Source organism: Strix uralensis, chromosome 5 (genome assembly GCF_047716275.1).
Source record: "Strix uralensis isolate ZFMK-TIS-50842 chromosome 5, bStrUra1, whole genome shotgun sequence".
Classification (NCBI taxonomy): domain Eukaryota; kingdom Metazoa; phylum Chordata; class Aves; order Strigiformes; family Strigidae; genus Strix; species Strix uralensis.
Genome location: NC_133976.1, coordinates 40,106,838 through 40,130,063, shown reverse-complemented (window position 1 = coordinate 40,130,063; position 23,226 = coordinate 40,106,838). Strand labels below are relative to the sequence as shown.

At 42.7% G+C, this 23,226-nt stretch overlaps 1 long non-coding RNA gene across 2 annotated transcripts in view; it reads left to right on the top strand.

Moving 5' to 3' along the window:
• Window positions 1–23,226, top strand: part of LOC141944253 (uncharacterized) — a 46,315-nt gene that overhangs the window by 6,242 nt on the left and 16,847 nt on the right. For both annotated transcript variants that reach the window (XR_012629207.1, XR_012629206.1), the window contains exon 3: window positions 20,391–22,049. This is a non-coding gene — a long non-coding RNA (uncharacterized LOC141944253). The remainder of the gene's footprint in view (window positions 1–20,390; window positions 22,050–23,226) is intronic.

Sequence of the window (23,226 nt, the reverse complement as noted above, 5' to 3'; positions counted from 1 at the left end):
GAATAGCCTCCTCCTTCTGGAGCTGTGTAGACACAGCCCCCGTTATTGCCATTGCCCTACAAATGGATTGATCTTGGGCAGCATCACAGGTCTGGAGAGCTGTCTTCTGTACTCTGAGGGCAAGAATTTGGCCCAAAGCGTGCCAAATCTGAACCAGAAAGACATTTTTCCTCCTGATTCTCTCCTGCCTCTGATCTCGCTTCTGCTGGCTCTCACAGCATGGGACACTGACTGACTGTATCGAAGCCTCAGGGGGTAGGGAGATTGGTGCCAGTGAGACAGCTGGTTGCCATTACATTATTTACTCCTTACCCTGGAACACAAAAATAATAATGAAATGAATGTTAAAGATGGAGATAACAGCAAGCAAAGAAGATCTTTTTAAACCTGACAGGTTCAGCTCTAACATATTTGCATCTTAAACATCTGCCTATGTGTAAAGAATTTTCATGCATTTCAATGCACAGAATCAAAACCTCAGTGCAATAGTCAACAACTGCCATAAGCATTTTCTGATACAACTAACTCATAGTATGTTAAGTAATTTATCAATATTTTAAGAAGAGGTACTTTTGGTAAAAAACCCACTTTCTTCTTTTCCCCATTTAGCACAGATTTTTTGAGGATAGATCCTAACACCAATTTTTAAACAGAATTCCCCATTGCTTTCCATAGTATCCCAGTTCTGAAAAGTGGCGTGGTACCACCATATGTTAGCTTCTTAAAAATGTTGTATTTAACCAAGCAACAAGAAGTCAGTTTTGTGATACAGAACAAATGTAAAGACATATGGTGAGTAGACCTGCCTGGGGAACACCAAACTTTCTGGTTTACAGAACAAAAATGTCTCAGTATTTTCACTGCCTACTCCAGAGTCTGCTTCCAAGAGAGCCTGTAAAATCAAGAAGATATATGGGGCAGAATTCATCTCACCTAACTTGAGTCATCTACAAGTCAGACATCTACATGTGAGCTAGGCACCTTGGCCTATCTTTACTGTCAGCAGAGAGAAAGGCACTTTAAAAGGGCTTGATTTATTAGGTCCATTTTAGATGTCTAGTTTGGGATAAGATTAACCGCTTTTTTAGAAGGGTCTGTTTCTCCCATTGGGATTGACTATGCAGAAAGCTTAGATGACTAATCTAGATGAAAACATCCCCAATGTGGACATGAATGTTCAGAAGAACCCCACCCACAGGTAAGATTTCTGGGCCTAGAGGGTGCTGAGAATGTCCAAAAGTGCAGATGTGTGGTATGAATTCCACACACAGTTTGGAGGTTTCATTCTTGTGGGAAAAAAAATTGCCCTGATCATCCAAAATATTTTCTGAAAATCTAATTTTGATTGAAATATTTCATTGAATTTTTATCACAGTATTCTCTCTCTTTTTAAAAATAGACAAGAAATAGGCAAAGTTGATGCAGTTTTGCAGTGTTTGGTAGAACTTGGTCCTCTGATGGAATATAGTCCCCTGTGGGTTTCTCTAACACACTGTACTTTTCAATGTCAGGCCTCACAGTTTCAGAAACATTCATATTACTTCTTGAACTTTGCAAGATACTGTAATGACAAGATGAAATATGTGTAGCATGAGCTAACTTTGGGAAAGCTTGGAAAATGTACTTACAAGGTATATTATACCTTTGCCAGCATAACATTTTATGACATAGACTCAGTTGCTAAATTAGAAACTCTTTATTCTGTTAAAATGTCACAACAATTTCTATCCTTGAGCTTCATTCTTTGCAGCACACTCAGACATGCACATTGTTTTGCTGCTGTTGTTCTTCTTATGATGGTGACGGAAGTCTAGCATTCTTGGTAAAGAGGAATGAAGGACTTGTCTGGAGCCAAAAATAACTAATGAGGAAGCAAGGAGGAGGTTGATAATACCTTCCCCCTGCGGGGAACCAGCACAGGCACAACAGTGGCTTAAGCTGATGTCCTTTGCTTTATTAAACTGCTTAGCTCTACCTCTCTTCTTTAAGGTCTACCAACTTAGATTTTACTTTTTCAGATAGTGAGGGAATGTTAGGTACTCTGTACCTTCCTCTTCACAAGTGATGATGTGCTTTGCGTTTCTGAAATTGTATTTCAGCAGATCAGGGAGGAAGAAGCCACAATATTGATTTGGAAAACTGTATTACATTATTGGCAGCTCCTCTCTTTTTGGCTTAATTATAAAAAGCAGTCATGAATGCAGATCTGTTCTTGTGTCTGTTGAAAACTGAAACCTCACTGAAAGGAAAATTAAAGCCCTGATTGCTTAGGCGGTCAATGGAATATCCATTTAAAACTATATTTCTTGTATTAAGAGGAATTTTATAAAATAAATGCAAATACAAAATGTTACACTTTCAAATAAGATGTGTATCAACAATTATTAATAGTTCAGTACAAAAGTTTCAGGGAGGCAAAAGCATCTGCAAGTGGGAAAACAGAGTTGATGTGCTAAAGGCACAAAGATAAGGCTCACACCTGCTAGATTTCTTTGCACAGGAATTTCCTACTGTCTCAGCACGATTTCAGCACGAGGACTGTGGGTGAGGTGTCTAGATTGTGTGTGTTCCCTGAACTGCTCTTTCTTGTAGCTAACTTTATATAAATGGATTATGTGGTTTACTTTTCTGCTTTCATGGGATCCCTGTGAGCATTGAGAAACTCAAAACACTGAGTGTCTTGTCTAATGATTTTTTGTATTCACTTGGAGTCATAAGCATGAAACCCTGTACTGTTCAGCATCAGCAGAATCTCTTTCCCATTTAAAGTAACTTTAATATTCCCTTTTAAATTCTAGGTGAAACTTCAGAGTTTTGAAGTCAGGAAAACAATCCACAATCTATCTACACACTGCATATACTAACATACAAGCTAAACAAACATAAGGAAATGACAAAGCAGCAGCCCTTCAACATATGAGCAGAATGATTATCTAGGAGGTTATTTTTAAGTATGAAAAACGTTTATCTGTCCCTAAAGTTCCCAGTTGTTTAGAGAAACGTTTTCTGATGCTGCTGGCTTTCTTCTGATGCTGTCTGTGCTCTCTTCCGGACAATCCATGTGACATTCAGAAATGTGTACTCATGACTAAGCTGCCTGCTGACTACTTCTGACACACATGATTCCTCAACTTAACAAATTCAGCAATAAAAATATAGCAAAGCAAGTAAAAATCTCACAGTGAACTCTTTAGCCCCAGATATGAATAATTCAGATTTAGTTGAGAAAAGAACTGATTTAATTCTCATAGAATCAACCACAAATAAAACACAAATGTAAATATTTACTTGAAAAATGGTGGCTCTGCTAGGAGTTAAGTCAAGACCCTCACAAACGCAGGGCAGATTGTGATCTCAGTTTTCAGCGAGATTATTGCTGAAGTCAGTGTGAATACTGCGGGGAGAAAAAAGGGACTTTCACTCTATGAAACAAATGTTGTGTGTAAGGCTGCACCCCACTGAAGCTGGAGGGCCTAACAGAGAACTTAAAAAATAGGAGCTTCTACAAATGAAAAAAAAAGTCATGAGATCATCACCTACAAGAAAGGCCTATATAAAACCAGTATGAGCCTACTGGATAACACTTCTGGAAGTGAAATATGTTTGACAGATGGAAGTAATGATAACCTTCTCCCAGCCTGGCAACAAAGGGACAGAGATGGGGAGAAAAACCCCCAAAGGACAAGGCTTGAACAAGCCCTGAGAAGAGCCTAGCACAAAGAGCTGTTCTTTGACCCACGGGCAGCAGACTGGTGACTTGTTTGGTATCTCTAGGCATGCAAATGTGTCTTTTTAAGGTGTTTGGAAGTAAAGAGATACCTAGGACCCTCTCCAAGGCTTCGTGTCAAATGAGTAAAGAAGACATCTAAGTCTGGGTAATGGCCCAGTTCAAGAAGTCATAAGAATCAATCACATCATTGCTTAATATTTCAGTGAAGATAGCCTCAGACCACATGGGCCAGTAATAATGCAATGTATGCTCAGAGCTCCTGTCATCTAAGTATCTAAATGACTTTCTTAGAAATGATATAAGCTTCTCAGCAGATGAGTATTATTATTTAAAAGATGGACATGACAGTGTACATGTATGTTATAAGAATTATACAGTTAAGCAGGCCTTTTAAAGACAGATCCAGCACATATCCCAGCTTTCTTGACTCCCAGTCCCCTGTTGATACCAGCCGGACCATTTTCTTTCTCATCCTTTGTAACAAATAATTTAGCTGTTCGTCAATATCGTATAGCAGTGTTTTCCAAAATTTGCAGGTAAAATTCTGTGCTGCATCTCCAGGAGATGTGATATCTTGTAGGCCTGGGGGCACTCTCCTTACTGTACCCCATCAGTGGCGTGTACTGGACTTTTCAAAGGTATTGCAGCTTAAACCCATGACCACAACACAAGCAAGAGCCACCCTTGTACCTAGTGATTTTCATCTCCTCGCTGGTGCCCTTCTGAGCATTCTCCTATGGCAGTGTTGGCACAAATGTCCAGGTTTTACTACTGTCTTCAGCAGTGCTTTAACCATATTTGTTGATGCCAATTTTGTGGATCTCTTCTGTTGTGCTGTCAATACTGTATTTGGCATAAACGGACTGAAATGTGGTGAAGGATCTTGCCATCGACCACTTTTGAATCCTGAGTTTTCTCCTTTCACATATTTGTAGGTTACACATAAAGTACAATCAATAGGTCAAAAAACCATGAAGTGACTAAGCCATTTTTAAATACTACCCTTTGAAATGTTGTCTCTCCTGTAGCTAAAGCAATGCTAGGTAAATATAAGTACCTAGACACAGAACGGTGAGAGTGGGCTCCTTTTTGAGCCTTTGGATATACACTTCCAGTGAGTTCATACAAGCCACTTAAGGTGAACTAATGGGATAGAACCTGTAGTGGCCAACCTCCTGACCTACCACACTGCCCCTGCCTTCTGATGGTTACTTCACCGTAATTACAGAAAAGGAAATTTAAAAAAAAAGGGGAATTGTGGTACTTGAATCTACATAATATGATTTTTAGTACAAGACAAATACACTGTTGATGTTGGTGACTTACTACGAATACTCACATTGCATGTGGTTGACCCAAATGGCACAATTTCAGATTCTGACTGAAATGTACTAAGCTGTGTGTTTCTGACCCATCAGTATAGTTTACAATTGCTAAAAATACCCATGCACTGCACAGATGGTAGAGATCAGTTAGTCCAAAAGAGTCACAAAGGAACAAGTTTTAATGATAATTTGGGATTTTTTTGCTTGCACGTTCCAATGGTCTTTTAAGGCGACTATGACAGAAGAATTAAGAGAAAAAAGGGCCAGCAATCTTTGTGTGGAAGGTAACAATACTGTAGTCAGGGCACTTGTCAATCTGTGCCTGAACTTCAACACAGCTTTTCTCAGGATAGCATCCTGTCTGAGTCTTACCTCTACACAGCACCTCCTCAGAATGAGCACAGACACTGGCAACGTCAGGTAGATTACTTCTGTTTCTGTGAGAGGGATGGAAATACATACTGAATGTGGTGTCCCTAGCGTAACAAGGTAAGGTGGTCTCTTCCTTGCAGCTCTAGTTTCCTCCTACTTGCACATCTAATGGTCTGGACTATGCTTTAACCTGGACATCTGGAGAAGACTCCGATACCCAGGCTAGCCGGGTCAAATCCAGGCATCTGTTGGGTCTGACTTTAGGGTTGTTTCTGGAGCTGGAAGGATGCAGAATAGTGATGACTCTGGCACAAGCCTTCTTTATAAAGCACAATAGAGATAATAATCAGAACAATTATGCAAAACTCACTAAAACTTTCAGGAATTTACAAGTAGGTACTGGTAAATATTCAGCAGCAATTGGTGGGATTGCAAGTACAAGTCCCTTTTTAATCCAAACAAAGCAGAGAACAAACATCAAGAGACCATGAGAAAAGTGGTTACACTGATATAAAAAAGTGCAGCTGAAGCAAGAAGTGGTTGCTGAATGTTAGCAAATACAAACAGTGTGGTAAGGAAGATCTATAAAAATAAGTACAAACAAGCCAAAGGATAAATGGGGGAATAAAACTTCACTCTCAAACTGTAGATAACTCTTTACTAACATCAGAAGGTACTTCCAGTATCTTCTTATTGAATTGTAACCAGAGAAAAAGCTGTTTGAGAAACACTGAAAAACACTGCATGCATGTTTATACTGCTTTTATGAAGTCCTTTTCCTCGGCAGTTATCCGTCCATCTGTTTCCATTTTAGCTTTATAGTTATATTTGACTCACAGAAGGTCAAAAAGAAAGGGCACTTTCTGGTTGTTGACAGACAGTGTTTGTAATGCTCTAAGGGAGTGTCTCTGCAGGTACCTTCCCTCCATGCCTGACTGGGGATGAGGGAGAAACACAGCTTTATCCTCATCCTACCTACCATCTCCTTCAGAGCTGAGAAGCTGACTCCTGCCTTTGAGCAGCCCACTGTATCAACACGCATTGCCTCCTGCTAGCTCTTTAAACACACGCCTCTATGCTCTGTCCCATGCTGTCCCCAACACTCAGGAGAAGCTCTCCGTAAACATCTGCAGAGCTGCCTCATAATCTTTCTTCAGTCCTCCCTTAAAACTCTCCTTTTGCCACATTGCCTCCCTGAGTTTGCATGAGACCCACTAGATTGACAAATATTTGTTTCATCACTTCCTTAGGCTTGTTCTTCTCTCTGCTTTTCTGCCTATCTACTGCATCTTTTCCTAACTTTAAACTGTAAGTTCTGGGGGGCAGGACTGTCTTCTCATGTGCTATTTAAACAAGGCCTCGTACAAAGACTGCCATTCCTGGCATGGACACCTCTCAACTCTCCAGTGCAATGCAAATCAGCTGTGGCAGTTGTTAATATATTAGATTCAGTTTTTGCTGGTTTTAGATCTACCCCTAGAAACATCCTTATGATCAGGACCAAAGTCTTAACAAGGGCTACTGAGGTCCAGAGACAAGAGATGAACAATGGTTTGATGTACCTGCAACAGCCTGGACAATGCAGGAGACATGTCTGTCTTGCACAGAATCCTGCTCTTATCACCTTCATACCCAGCTTCGGGGTTAATGAATTTAGTGTCAAACCCATGCCATGCATCCCTGCAGGCAGGCCATCACCTGAGAAGCAGCAGCTAAGGACTAGACCCTACAAATGGCATTCAGGCTCCTAATTCCTATTTAAGTGACCAATATATTCCAATTCCAATAGGAGACGAGGCTTCCAAATTTGAGTTATTTTTAAAAACCTGATACTCCCTGGTCACTCAGGCATAGTACAGACAGTAAGTTGAGCATTTGTATCACTTGCATTAATGGATGATATACAGCTTTCCTAAAAGACCAAGAAACTTCATAGTTCCATTACAGCCCTTGTGCTAAAAGGGTACACTTCCGCTTCTTCTCAGGGGTGCATGAGAAGATGTCCCTGGAAGAAATCAAAACATTGGCTGTGGTTGCCTCACCAATTCTTCTTCAACACAGTTTTGCATTCAGAAAAGCATTTGAGTCATAAAAGTCAATAGTTACAGAAACTGTGGTGCCTTGTGGGAAGGAGGCAACAGCAAAACAGAACTGCGGGTGAGGGTGGGTGGGTGGGAGGTAGAAGCAGGATGTGATCACTGGGGAATGGACTCTCTCAGTCCTCACTAAGCACTGTGCAGGTTTTGGTGGATGGACTGTGAGTCTGTCAACATCACAGGCCCTAATCTTATAAAACACACACAGATGAGTGGCTTTGTTAAAAAGAAAAAGGTCCAGCTGGGGTAGTTTCCTTCTGAGTTGTGGCAGTGGCGGCAAACAGCTTCAGACATTTTTAATATGAAAAATTGTGAATCTCTACCCTAGCAATCCATCTAGGAACAAGTACATAACCAGTCCATGAAACTACTCAGTTAAAATATATCAGCCATGTCTATTGATCTGCCTGATCAGGTCACTGGGAATCGCTTGAGAGGCACTGTGTGCACTGCTGTGGCTGTCGGCAGCACCTGCAGCCCAGCCCTGCCAAGTACAAAGCTCGAGGGGGGCAGATTTCCCAGGTAAAAACAAAGACATTCCAGATTACCAGACCCCCCGCAGTGCTAATATTCTTTCTTTTTACATGCACAAACTCACCACTGAAACCTGACCCTTGAAATGTTACTATTTATTAGTACCTGAGGGGCTTGGTGTTAAGCAAATAGAACTAAGATAGTACTTGAGAGTGCCTGGTCCCTGCTAATATTTTTCTGGATTGGCTTAAACTTTGTGAGCATATCAGCTGCTTTCCCTTCAGGATAAACATAAAAAAGCCACCAGCTCATCTGGAACGGGAGGGACCTCTGCGCCTACCGAAGTCACAGTGGGGCTGGAGTGGGAATGCCCAGGGGGATGACGATGCGAGATGACAGGGCAGAAGATAACCTCAGTTGTACCTCTGTGTACCTACAAGAAATGCAGCAAGAAAGGTCACAGAAATCCTGGCAAGACAGGAAAGGCATGAAGACCATAGGAAAAGACCCCGATCCTTAAAAACAGCTGAGTAAGCAAGGTTTCCTGACTGAGTGTGTCAGGGTCATGGGTGCACTAATAGCCTCACTGGCCCTGCCCAGCCTCACCAGGGATCAAACCTCTACCCATAGGCCCCATTTTGGCACAGTCCTTTAGACCTCCATCTGAGCTGTGATGCTGGGGTGCTGCTCTCCAATGCCACCATAGCTATGCCCAGCCACAGACTCCCTTGATCCTGGCCTGTGGACTGACTTTCTGGCTTGACCTTGGACCCACCTCACCACCACAGAGGTGCCCAATGATCTGGTCTCTTGGTTGAACCGAGAGACCAGCTGCCCTGCTGCCTGTGTGGGGTGAAGTCCTGCCCTGCCTGTCCCCCTGGTGAGCCCCTGCACCCCCTGGCCCCCGGGGGGTGTTGGCCCAGGCAGCACCCTGGCGAAGTCCTGGCCAGAAGCATGGGACTCCAACTCCCGTGCTTGATTGCAGCTGTGCTCAGGGAAGCGTTGCTGGGTAGGATCTTTGTAAACAGGGACCTCTTGCATCTGCACATGTCTGGTTTTGCCAGTAATTTCTCAGACAATGCACAGGACTCTGAATCTTGTGTAATTCAGGGTCTAGAAAGCAAGGCAGAGCGCGTGGCTCTGGTTTCACCGAGGTGCTGTATGTGCATGCTGACAAGAACGTGAGAAGTGCCTGTTTCGATGGGAGTCCTTATTCTTTGTCTCACAGTGCCCTTGCTTTGTACAGGCTCTCTGCCCAAAGGGATTTTCTCTTTTGCAATCTGATCCTTAGCTAGTAGCTTGGCACTGAAACCTCTCCATCACACAGCACAGGAGTACTAGGCACCAGCACAATGAAGCTTTGTTATTGGTCTGTCCTCACTGAAGAAATGGAGACCCCCAGCTCTTCTGCGTAATGTGGCTAATAGCTGGTTAACAGCCCCTGACATAATGAAGTGGCTCCTGTTGCTCAGTATGGCCTTGCAGAGTATGAAACACGGGCAGTGGCCAATCTTGAGGCTGGTCCCTCACCGCCTCCTTTCACAGTTTAGTTAAATTGACAAGAAGTCCTACCTCCTTTTCTTCACATTTTCCTATGGGAGTTCATGACATTTTGCCAAACTGGTAATTTTTTGTATTACTTTGTAGAAAAAGGTAGGGATTTTTTGGCAAATCAGCTCCTCTTTTTCTTTTTTTCCAGTTGAAGTGACCTTTAGATTTTCATGTTCATTACAAACTCCCACAGCACTGAGGGTCTTCTCAGAGGGATTTGCTGGTGCTGATAATTATAGGTGCCAATTGCATTGGTTCCCTGATGTCTTCCCCTACTACTTTATGTTTAGTAAATGAACTTTTTAAAAATCATGTTAGGGGTGTTTTTAAAAGCTCCTTGGAGGTGGGAAAAAAGAATGGGTCAGCAGTAAGGAGAAGTGGTGGAAATGACAATGCTTGTCCGTTGTACGCCAGATAATTCTCAGATACAAACCAGAAGATGTTAACAGCTGTCCCCAGTATACTTGGAGCCAAAGAAGTTGAGAGGAGGAGGGACAGGCAGGTAGAAGGTGAAAGAGATGGTCAGAGCTGTTCAGTCAATCCATAATAGAAGAGAAAAAGAGGGATGTTACCCCTTCATTGCTGACATCTAGAGCATTTCATACCCTCTAACATGGTGGGTACAAGGGTGAGGAAGCCTGCTTGGACTCTGAGCTGCTGCTGGGCAATTCTCCGTAATTATTTAGTGTAGTGTGTGATCTGGATTAAGGCATCCAGACAGAGATTGGTATGGTGCATTGTGTCAGAAGGCCTTTTAAACAAATCAGTTGAAATATCTTGGAACTGGTTTCTGCAATTTTTGTCAGGGCAAATGACCATAACTCTAAGTGGGAATTTTGCTTACTGCCTTAGGCCGAGTTTTGAAAGGTATTTAGGTGCTGAAAGATAGAGTTAGATTTCCACTAAGACTTTCAGAAATATTGTCTGCTTCATAAAATCTTATCTGGCACATGTCTGATTTGTTTGGTACTTAAGTGTCTCAGAAATTTGGAACTGTGAGGGTAATAAATACAGAAAAATAATGGGAGTTCAGATTAAAAAAAAGCAACATTGTTTTTTACAGTATCAGGATTGGCATGCTATTAAACTATTATTACAACAAAGTCAGGATCTCTTACAAGGTTCATGGAACTAAAAGGTAGAAACAAAAAATAGCCACCAGGAAAATGAAGAGAATGAAGAAGATGCAGAAAGTCTACTTTATAAAGCCCCTGTCATGCAGATTCAGATGATTTACTTTTGGCTTCTTTTTTTTTTTTTTTTAAACCTTTTCTCTAGAGAATTATTAGATGAACGTAGAATTCTAAATTGAGTATATAGATCTTTCTACACACTCGCAGAATAAGAGATCTGAAATAACATAACCACTGTTCTTAAAACTCGTAAGGACAGCCACTTGTTCAGGAAGGTTAAATGTATCCTGCAATGCTGAGCAAATCAAACAGCACAAAGAGGGGTTTCAGGAGATTGTAGTGTGTCCTAATCATGAGTATGAGCCTCCAGTTTCTTCGTTTGGTTTTTTCTTTTTTTTTCCAAGGGTGAGAAATAGAATAGTTCTTGAATATGTAGATCAGTATAATTTAATTAGCTTTTATGACCAGGACTCCTCAGAGATAACCATAAAAGTCAATTAGACTGTATTAAAATGCAGCCATTTCCCTGAAGCTTCTGTGAAACTTCCCTTACTTATTCAGGAAAATGGTAAAAATCTAGATATCTGATCTAATGAAAAGAATAGGCATGTAGAAAGAATGCTGCTGTCTGTTTTAATAGATTTCCTTGTGCACTTTCCGAGTGCCTGAAACGTGTTGTAATGTACAGGTCATACCTTGAGTCTACACATTTATATGCTGTACTGGCCAGCCAGTGTTACGGTATGATCTCACCGTCCATTTAAAATTGGATTTGAAGAAGATGGTTAGCAAAGTGTAGTGCCTCAGGGCAAAAGCTGATTATCTGCAGGAATCAGGAAAGGACTGTGTCCCAGCTGTACTCCCCCTCCTAACTCCAGATGTTACACACACAGAGCTGGCTGAGCACACAGCAAGACGTGCAAATACCTAACCATGCAGCCAGACAATCACATCTTCATTGATGCCTTCTTTCCTCACCCTTGCCTCTCTGTACTGTAATCAGATCTTCTTCTACGCTATGTTTAAGAGCAGCTCTGAGGCGACACTTGGTGACTATCCAGCATTTGCCTGCTTGGTCTGTCTCCACCTACTCTACCACACAGCCATGGTTAGTCCATGCACGATGGCTCTCTGCCTTGAGACAAGGTTGCCTGTTACTCCTGTGGGCTTGGTCTCCAATGCATCCTGAACTTCAGGAAGTGGAAGCTTTTGAGGGCAGGAATCACAATTACATTTTTGGTATCTCTAATGAACATTACAGACATATATGACTATATTACAGAATATTCAACATTTAATTTTTAGGTTTGCTCTTCTTCTTCTGAACAACATGTTCTGGCCATTACAAAGAGCAAGATCCTACTTTTAATTTGCCTTATCACAAGTACACACTCTCTTAAATATTACTGTGCCTATTAATGCCAGGAATGGCTTATATTATTCCTGCAGGTATGGATTACCCAGAGCAGAGGTGGGGAGGGGTCAGCAGCCTAAAGCTATAGTATCTTGCTCACCAACAGTTTGGTCCTGAGAGAAGGAGTGGCAGAGCAGCTGGGCAGCTTCCCCATCACCGCCACATGCATCTGGCCCTGAATTCCAGCAGAGCCTTATTTATTTCAATTAGCTCACTAGACCTTTTAAGTCTGCATGCTTATCTCAAAAATAAATATTTGCTGTACAGCACGTCACGCTGCCCGGTATTATGTTCTCTGCGTAAAGAAAGTCCTTGCAAAACATACCACAAAGAGCTTGTAAATTTATTGTGAGAATCTTCATTCTGGCTTTACCTGACTTTATAGGATTAAAGTCTCAGAGTTGTCATATTAGTGTGACATTTATGTGAAAATTATTGCATACAATAATGTACTCAAGTTCTAGAGGAGAGAGACAAGTGTGAAGCAAACAGAGCTCATATCAAACTTGCAGCAGATAAGAACAAGCATTGTCTTGAAATCTCAAGTTCTTCTCTTCTTTTTTATGGCATAAGGAGAAATATTTGAGAGTTAGCAACCGTGGCACTGAGATGATGTCCCTTGCATCAATGTAGTTAATCTGTCAGCAATTCCATCAGCAAACCTGTTTTTCAGACCTGTTAACTGTGGTCTGAAAATCAATTCCAGACTTAATCACGGACAAAGGGGTGTATTCCACTGTTCTGCATGCCGGCGATACACATATATAATTGGGAGAATAGATTCCAAGGTCTCAGACCATGAGGAATTTTATGCTTACAATATTTATGACAGAATATCACCATTGTGCTACAAAGTACAGAAAACTAGACAGAAAAGGTGATTCAAATGCAAAATAGTTTGATCTTCTGATGAAAATTCTTTGGCCTTTGGCCTTATCATACAATACAAGGCATGTAAAAATTGTGCTGGAATTTCCCTCTTGTCATATCTCATTGCTTAATTATTAAACATGTTTGGTATGGTACAGTTGGACTATAACAAAGTCTGTCATTACCTGAGCAAACAAAACTCCTTGTGCTATTGTCCTGCTAGATAGTCAATACCCGATAAGGGCCAGGGCTGCAGCTCCTGGCTGAAGCCGGGCCACATGGCTCTGTAGTGTGAAACAGTATAATCCTGGGGTCACGCTGGCACTCAGAGAGCAACCAGGCACTGCATTTTCAACTCTTTATTTTTTCTTCATGAAGGAACAAATTCTACACCCTTCTCTTCAGCTGGATGGACCACGGGGAGAGGACAGAACTGTGACCCTTTGGCACTGGCAAATGCCAAAGCCTTTGGGTCAAGGGGTCAAGATAAAACTGCCAGTGGCATCAGGTCAGGGCACCAAAATTACAGAGGTTTCTACACTTTTCAGTACATGTATGAGAGTATGAGAGGCAGATGGAAGAGCACAATTTAGAGAACATAGTGCAACGGCAGAGAAAGGACACCCTTCCTCCTCTGCCCCTGCTAGCCCAAGCCCAGTTTCTCAGGATGGACCTGAGAAAGATCTGTCTAGTCATACATATGAAGCACTGCTGCACCTGTTGATTTTTAGGCTTTCCACTTAAATATAAACAATGACCCAAAACCCAGCATTAGTGAGACAGATTATGACAAAAATTTTCATCTTTGTAACCTTCAATGCAAAGCAGTGGGTTTAGCACCAGTGCAGCCCTTGGCAGACACAGCCTCCTCCACTTTTACCATCACCACTGGCTTTGGGTATGCTTACTTTTTGGTCCTCAATTTGAATTGTTTGCCTGTTTTTCCAGATACAGTTCGTGAGGCGCCACCTTTCCACTGATGCTCATTGAAATGGCACCAGCTCCCAGTCGTGAATATCAGGCACAGTGCAGCGTCTCCACTTAGGCACTCAAAAACTGAGATGTGATACTTCCATGTTAATGGCTTTTCACTCCATTGGTTTTATTACAATTTTCCGCGCAGATGTGAAATAGTCCCTTGAGTTAGAAAGGGAGAGAAAGAGGTGTGAGGCTCAAATACTGATGAGCGATACACATTCTCTGTCCACTGCCTTAGTCCCACTCCCAAGGCCTGACAGCCTTGCGTAGCCCAGTGCAGGGCCAGGCAGTGATACTGGCAGCGGCTCTGAAGCAGCACAAGAAGACACTATGTGTAGTGACCTCAGTCCCTTGCAGCAAGTTTGCCAAGGTGCCTTCAGCTGCAGGGATAACAAACCTGCGTGAGCTCTGCTGTGATGCAGGCAAGGGCTTGACTTGGGGACATGCTGAGCTCCTGGCAGCATGACTGAGCTATTTATTGAATGCAGGGTCTGCCTAAGCAGAAAATTGTAGTTGGGGGCTGCCTGAGAATATCTGTAGGGTGCTTAGTTTGAGTTTTCTCCTCCAGATCTGCACGTGCATGGGCTCAGCTCAAGACAGGGTGAGCCTGAGGAGCCAGGCGGGGCAGCAGCCTGGGAAGGGCAGCAAAGTGTGCCGGTGCTGCAGGCACTTCTGTGGATGTGATGCTGCTAATTTATCTTCATCTGCGGTTTGTGCTACATGCCAGCCTGCAAACTGGAGCAGCTGAGATGCAGGCAGACCCTCGGCAGCTACGCCAGCTGATGCTGGCGGCTGGGAATGGTGACTGCTCTGGTGCCACAGCCGGGCCTGTCACGCTGGCAGGGGGTCCTGCTCCCCGCTCCCATCTCTGTCCCCTCAGGGCTACTCCTGCTCCCCGATGTCACCGCAGGCCCCTGGGGCTGCTGTCAGCTGCAGTCAGCACAGAGTGAGTCTCCCTCCCCGCTGCCTCAGCTCCGAGCACCGCAGTGCAGGCACGGGTCTGTTCCTCACCACCTCTGCTGCAGAGGTGGCAAATTTTGGCAGAGGCAAAGGCAGAGAGCCGGAGTGGGCTCTTATGGTCAGGGCCTTTTTTGACAGGGGTACAGTTTTTCCAAGGCAGTCAAAAACCTTATACAGGTCTTCTACAGTTTACATCTCATCTCTAGTACATGTCGTGCATGGCAGTGCTGTAGCTTTATAGCCACATAATCTAGCTATATTTTCTAAAAAAAAATAGACTAAGGCTATTTAAAAAAAAATCTTAGAAGGTAACTTTTTTGAAGCCAACTAACTCAGCACTTGCAAACCTAACTATAAAAAGAGCTTTATGCTGAACCATCCCACCCTAGAAAGCTTTTTAGGCCATCCCACCATACAAAGCTTTTCAATGAATTGGAAATGATTTATCTTTAATGTCTTGACCTCAGGGCTCAAAGGGGGGTCTGGCAACAGCCCTGTACAAAAGCCCTGGTGGGAAACATTTAATTTCCCAAGATGTTGCTCTTACAGTATACATGAAGAGGAATTGCTTCAGACAGCGCAAGGTGAGTTTTACAGATCACAAAACTCTGCCAAAGTAGGGGTGAAATACAAATAAATAAGTAAATAAATGTGTCCTCTCTCTCCTTTATCATGCACAAGCTGGAAGGTAGTATGGACAAAAATAAAGGTCCTACATGAAAATGCTGATGCAAAAGCCTAGTTGAGGAGCTCCTGTAATTTTATTACAGAATCTCTTGTCCAAATAGCAGAGGTCTGCATAAGGCCTGGCTATGTTTGGTGTGTAGAGCAGCCCTCTGTTTGCAGGGGGAGGAGAGGCTGTAATCTGTATCACCTGGAGTGGGAGCACACACGCTGCTGCAGTCCGCTGCCCAACACACTCCCCTGCCTCCCTGTGCAAATGCATTATCTCTTGGATTCATGTGTGACCTCTCAAGATATTCTGTCTTTACCACTTAGGCTTTCCCTGTCCCTATCTCAGGAGGGAACCAGGAGTTTTCCCCATTGTGAATTAAATTAATGAGAAAAGAATCTAGGGAAAATTGGCTATTCTTTGGCTGATTACCTTTAGTTATCCTACTAGCCATGTTGGGGTTCAGCATTACTGAAAGAATGAACAATAATCTAATTAATATGCTTACTGTACTAGAATAGAATCTAAAGAAGTATTTAGCTTGTCGCAGCATGCACTTTTAAATTTTTTACTCGGCACTAACATTAAAACAGCCAGACTTTCAGCCGTGCAAACTGTGGATAATGAATTTCTTTCATCCCAAACAATTTACTCCCCTGTGTATTAAAACACTTAACCAGATCAGTTGTATTTGTACCAATGCATGCTCTGACGTGCAGAGCAGTGGAAAAAATGAGCAATCAGTGCGTAGTAATGATTATTTTCTTGGTAAAAGCTTTTTCTAAAAATGATAGAAATAAAGTCACATATTTCTCTGTCAGAAGTGAGCACTGTTTACACAACCAACATGAATAATGAAAACAAGTATATTCCCTCCTGCCCTTGCTCTTTTTGGATACTATCCAGCATTGACTGAAGTCAGGGAGAGCTCTACTGTTGACTTCTCTGGAGCAAGAGGGGATCTGCTGCCTGCAGTCGGCATTCCCTCTGGAAATGCCATGCAGATGGAAAAGTCCCACGCAGAAGGCAGAGCTCATCGCACTCAGGGTTAAATGGATCACCCTCTGGGCCTCAAAATGAGGTCAAAGTTGGGAGCGAGAGGAAAAAAGATGAGTTTAAAATAAAGGTTTGCATGCTTTTTTCCCTGCCATTCTAGTTTCTGAGGCATTTAGCTGTATTTGGTTGTATTTTTAGGCTCCGTTCCAGGAGCAGATTGAAGAACTAAAAACTTTGTGAAATGAAAGTTAGGATTTCTGCATGATCACTTCACTTCAAAAACTAATTTTCTGAAAGAAATATCCCACCCTGCAACACTTGTTAAAATACAAATATTTTGTACAAATGCAATTTTAAGCTAGCCACATGAATCAGGTCTCAAGAATATAATTCTCTACTTTTAAAATTTGATAGGACAGCACAGAAATGATGCCGCAAGGAGCCCATCCTTTCATCATGTGTGTTTTGGGGTTTATTTCCATGTTCTTTTACAAACTTGCGTGGGATTAGGGTTTTCAGTTACAATACACATGAACGTTTTTCAAAGCAACTCACAGCAACACAATTAATCATTCCAGTAAAATGGAATTTAGGGAGAAGATTTCTGTGCTTCAGAGAACCGAAAAGGACCAGGGTTTGGCCTGCGGGGGTGGGATTCACCCTGAGCAAGGGGTGACGTGGACTTGAAACAGGCCCAGTTCATCAGCTATTGACTTTAGTGGCAGCACTGCCTGAGCAAATAAGAGCTCACACGAACTTTTCATTTGTGCCTCCGTAAGGGAAGAGATTTGACTTTGGCCGCCAGCCTCTTCAGCCTGTTTGGCTCTCTGGGGTGGTTCCTCTAGATTTCAAAGCATATCAGCTGGGGCTATTCATGCAGTTGTAAAAATAATGCGGATTAATGAGAGTTACTCCCCACTAGGTGACCCCTGGAAAACCTACTCTGCAGTCACTGAACGGCAAGAATTTTTATTCCGTTTTGGCTGGAGAGAGATTAAATCGTTAGACTTTTTCCCATCATCAGCATCTTCGTTGTGGAAACACGCCGGTCAATTTTTACTGTGGTTCAGCAAGGCTGTCCTCAGCGCTGCACATTTCCTGCTCAGCATCCACCTTCCTTGCTTTTAAAATTCATTATGGGTTATCTGCTGCAAAAGAGAATACCGAGCCTGTATGTCTCGACCACCCAGATCTATACCCTCCTATTGTCAGATCTATACACTTCTGCTGTAATAAAAGTGCTGGAGAGCAGAGCACATGAGAAAGTGCTCCTAAGGAGCTCACTGAGTCTTAATCTTTGCTTTATACCCTGTTTAGCAACGTTTCTTCTGAAGCTGTGCACATATCTGTGCAGCTGTATATTTTCAGCATATGTCACTGCAAAATGAATTATTCAGGATTGTTAGATTACTTATAAATGACACCAATCAATTAACACCACAGCCGGCAGTCTTTGGGGCTTTTGTCAGAGGCCAGGATGGTAAAGCTCTCAACTCCACATTTCCCAGTATGACGGATTATGGTAATGACATCTTATTTTTATTGAATTTTTAATTGATGAGTAATATCTCTGGACTCACTGTGCTAACATTAGGTCTAGGGAGAACTAATCTCTTGAAGGAGAACATGATACAAGCAGAGCTGCCCTTCCCCAAACAAAAACCCCATTTGAATGTGGCACCAAGCAATCACAGGAGTTTGCTGCTCACAGTTGTCAGAGCATTTCACAAGCCTCTGTGCTGAAGATTTGTGCCTTTTCCTTACACAGGGCTGCCCAGGCCTTTGAGGAGACCATGCATTAACATGCACTTCACTGCTGTCCTGTAATAAGGTGAAAAAAGTAGGGTGGCTCCAGGTCATCTGAAACAAAGCAAGCAGCAGCCTGTATTGATCCCTAGGCCGAAGATGCCACATTTCTGTTTGCAGGCTGGAAAAGCCTCAGGTCTCCCTCCTCTGCAGCACTGACATTTCCAGCATTTCTGCTCATGCTACCAGCAAGGCCACCAGATAGCAGGTTCTGCAACCCTCTCACAAAGGAACAAATCCTACTACGGGCAACAAAGCCACAGAGTCATGAAATTAAATATTCATCTCCCTTTCTTGATTGAAGGACAAAAACTGGGGTCCCCTCCTCCTTCCAAAATGCCCAGCCCACAGGCAGATTGTGCTGGTGCGTGCTCATGGTGTTGTGCACGGGGTGAGACACGCAGAGAGCTGTGCTTCAATACCAGCAAAGAATAACACAGCTGATCCAGTGTCTTCCATGTTGTATTAAGTAGTAAAGCTGCATGATGACAGATAAACACTATTATCATGCATTAAACATGTGTGGTTTAAGGACAGAGAGTAGTCCAAAACTAAGTTTTTCAATGCAGATTGAACATGTCATTCTAACTGCTTGAGTGTATTTTTAAATCTTCCTTGTAGCCCCATGAACTAAAATCAGGCTGTTCAGAGTCCAGCTAAATTCACTTCATAAAGTCACCAGGAATAGTTTAAAAACATATGCATTGTATGCTGACACAGATTGATTCATTAAGGGTGATGGTAGAGTCTGAATTGGAAGGTGCAGTGAAGATGATGATAAATTTTAATGTGGCCGGTGTCTACTGTTCAGCAGATATGAAATTGGAAATCAATGATGGCTATTAAATACAAATGGATGCTACCTTTACGTTTGAAGCAGTCTTCCATTCCCAATCTTTCAGTGTGCCAGGGGAATGCTGGCATGAAGGAAGAAAGCCCAGCCTTGCCACAGTCTGCCAGTGCTGCTCTCTGTACTCTCTGTTTATGTCTGGGGTACATCTCACCCTCTGTGAAACAGGTCCACAGCAAATGCTCCCAACTCCCCCCATGCTAGATGTGGTGCTAGCAGCTATACTTTAAGTCTAAGTCTTGGTTTCTGTGTCTGGGAGTCACATGATTGCATCTGAACATAAGCTCATACATATTTCTAGACCTCATGGTCAGAAGGAGAATCTTTGAAGGGTGATGAATGTCTAACAGATGCAAGGATGCTTGAGACTGCTGACACCTGGAAGACTAGCCCAAGGCAAATTACGAGTACAAACCCTAAAAGCCAAGAGTGACTACACCCCAGCTGGAAGGTGTTGCTGGAGGAGTGTGACATCTTAGCCCACCCCAGGCGCAGGAAAATGCTGTTGGATGTCCCCCTGGCTTCTAGCATGGTGCCAGCAGTGGCTGGAAGGCAAGTGTCTGCCTGTCGGAGAAGCAAGCTCCCCTGTCAACGCTGCTTCACGTAGCGGTGGAGACAAGGCATGTCCTTGGGGGAGCAGAGAAAGCCTCAGGGAGCTCTCTGTTATATTTTGCCTAGGGCATCAGTTTGCCATAATACAGCTGTGTTTTCATATAATGCAGAGACAAGGTGTTTTAGCCTCCTGAGTAGTGTCTGTTGCCTTGCTTTCTATCAGCCCTCTTTTCAACACACAGATGTGGATGATGGAAAAAACTTTACTTTGTTGCTTCACAATAAAATATTAAATGGAGAGACAGAGAGCAAAGTGCCCCCTCCCCCGATAACAAAGCAATGAAGAAATGAGTATCCCAATCTCATTTAAATATTTGCTGGCTCTGTTGACACTGGAACGTAGAGCTAAGTCCCTAATTAAATGAGAAAACAATAAACATAGCTAGTAAACTATTGGTTTTCATTAATCCCCATCTAGAATGTTTTCAAACAGTGTCTAACAAAATGAGCACCATATTTTAAATGTTCACCCTCTAGATCTCTCGAGAGTAATCAGTGATGTTTATCATGTCCTTTATGAAAATGCTGTTTCTCCCCTTCTCCACTGCAGGAGCAGAAGAAAGAAGGGAAGCTGTTCTTAGGATGTGGGCAAGATGCAATAGGGATTTGTGGCACCTGTGCACTGGAAACAAACACAAATTCTCCTGTGTGATCATGATAGTGGTATTGGTGTAATGAGTTCTTCTTGGGTAAGTAAACATGATAAACTGATCTAATTCCCAGTGAAGGGTCTGCGTGATGTGGCCAGACAACACAGAGGGGTTCAAACAGGATTATGGGAACCTCCAGCCCAGAGCCTGGCTTTAACACCCGCCAACGTGGTCCACAGAGGTGCCGTGGATGTAGAGATCCATTAGGTCCTCAGGCAAGCCCCAGTCAACACAGCTGACCCATGGAGCTTGCATGGGGCTGTTCACGAAACACAGTTCTAGTCAGGAGGGACAGAAATGCATCATCTCCGCTGTCTTATGTTTTTCTCTGTGTCAAAACTTGCCTGACTCCTGAGAAGCATCTCCTATTATGTATTTTAATTTCACCTTGCAGTGGCTCCCATATGATAGCACTATTTTTCTCATTTCCATGTTGTCCTTGACCTGCATTGGCACTGGTACCTACCTCTCCTTGGCTAACATGTATAAATTTAGCTGGTGAGGTTGAAGCATTAATGATTTCCAGCCGTTTTGGCCAACATTTTGACACTATCAGAGGAAGATTCTTGTCTGAAGGTTACTTGAGCTGGTTATCAAAAAGTGGGGGAGGGGTGAAGTGTTGCTAAAACATCTCCAGGAAGAACCCATTTTGTGAATGTCTGAGATTTTTTTTTTTTAATTGATATTTGACATTTCAGCCAAGTCTGAAACCTCCAGGATTTAATTGCAGTAAAATCAATGGTACATGAGAAGTAATGAGGTGTGCCTGAATTATCCTGAAATAGATATAATTGCTGTATAACTCCCCCAGCAGGTCCCAGTTTCCCCAGCCACAGTCAGTATCTCATTGTTTGCCAAAAGTAAAGATGTCAAGAGCCAGTGGGATAGAGAACAATTAGCCAGGGTGCTCTTGTTGCCTGTTTTGGTTTTGAATGACACATGGTGAACAGCATTTGAGAAGGGGAAAGGGTGCTGGAAAAAGATGTCAGCATCCTGAGGGTGCTTCACACTCAAGCGGTGGGGAAGACAATCATGGAAGTGTAGTGGCAGGGTGGAGCAAGCACTGGTGCAGAGGGCTTTGTTCAACTGGGAGGTCTGAGTAGATATTAATGGTGTTCTCATTAGAACTGAGTTTTGACTTTCAATATAGTATGGAAAAATCCCTGTTACAGGCCAAGATGGAAATGCTCTGTAAATTATCAGCTGCCATCTTACTAGAGCCACAGCTCTGAGCCATGGCATTTCATGTGGCTAGAGAACAATAAGGTACCTGGCCAGGGGAGCAGCTATAAAAGTCACTGTGACTAGGGAGTCTGTCCTCTTAAGGGTCTCTGCAGTACAAATGTCTCTGCTCAGGATTTCTTACTGCCTGATCTCTGCTGCCTTTCTTTCTCCTGGAGGAAAACATGCCTAAGATGTGGTGAATCCAGGCTGGACATTCTCCACTGTCTGAGGATGCGTGACTCTACCCCTCCTCTGCTGGAGAACAACAAGACACCAGGTTTCAACTTATTTTACTTAATTGCCTCCTCTACTGCACTGCTTCCCTTATACACAGAGTAAGTGTGCCTTAATTAAGGGCACTCAGCTGGGGAGGCAGGATATGCAGGCTGAAGGTGGGATTTGATGTGGGTCTTCCTACTGCTGCAACCACTGAGCTACAGAGACAGCCTCCATGGCCCCTCAGTGTTGTACTAGATTGTGGATGAAACTTGTTTCTGAAAGAAAGATAATTTGATAAATTTTTATTAAGTCTTTTTAATTTTTTTTAAAAAATTTAATAAATAGATCATTTACAAGCCCAGGGAGATGTAATGGGGATACACAGTCATCTGGACTTTTACTAAAAATAATACAAGATAAATTTAGCTAATGAGTTCAGCATGTATACGTTTTAATAGCTTTCCCCTACTACAGCCTTATACTGGCTCCTATTGTACATCAATGATTCTTTCAACACATGTAAATAATATAGACAGCACACTTCAAATTCACATAGAAAGGAACTTGTTTTTAGTTACAAACAGAAATAAATGCAGCAGCAATTGCATAGATCCATTCAGGCAGTATATCAAGAGTTGGGCCAAATTCTGCACCTTTTGCTCACAAAAATAATCCTTACTGACTTTCTGGTGTCACTGTGACAAACAGGGATAGATTTTCTGAAAGGACTTTACATTGCAATATATTTCATATTAGCTCCTAATGCCAAAGGCACTTTTAAAACCTTCCATATGTCTAGCTAAAGCATAGAGGATGAGCTCCCTACATTAATAGAGAACATAACCGATCAATTAGTATAAAGACTCTCTCTCTCTCCATAATCACCTGATTCAGTCATCTAACTCCAGTGCTACTAACGCAAGGCTTTTTAAACAGCCTATAGTTGTCATCGAGGCCAAGATTTTAATGCAAGTCCCCTTATCTATTAGTGTAGCTTACAAGAGCAGCTTGTCTAAAGTTCTCAACACTGGATAAAAATTTGAGATGTGAGTTTAAATACGCTATATGCCTCTGCGTGGTGAGCTGGGCCCACTCTTTGGACTTATTACAGAGTCTGGCCATGCCTATGTTGCTCAGAGAAGCAGAGGACAGTGTGTTACATGTGGCCATGTGCAATGTTTGCTCCCTGCAGGGACCGTCTTAATTCACAAGAGTCACTAAGCACCGTCATGTAACAACAGTGTCCACTCCACAACAGTTATTGCTAATTTAAACCTAAACTTATTCTCTGGT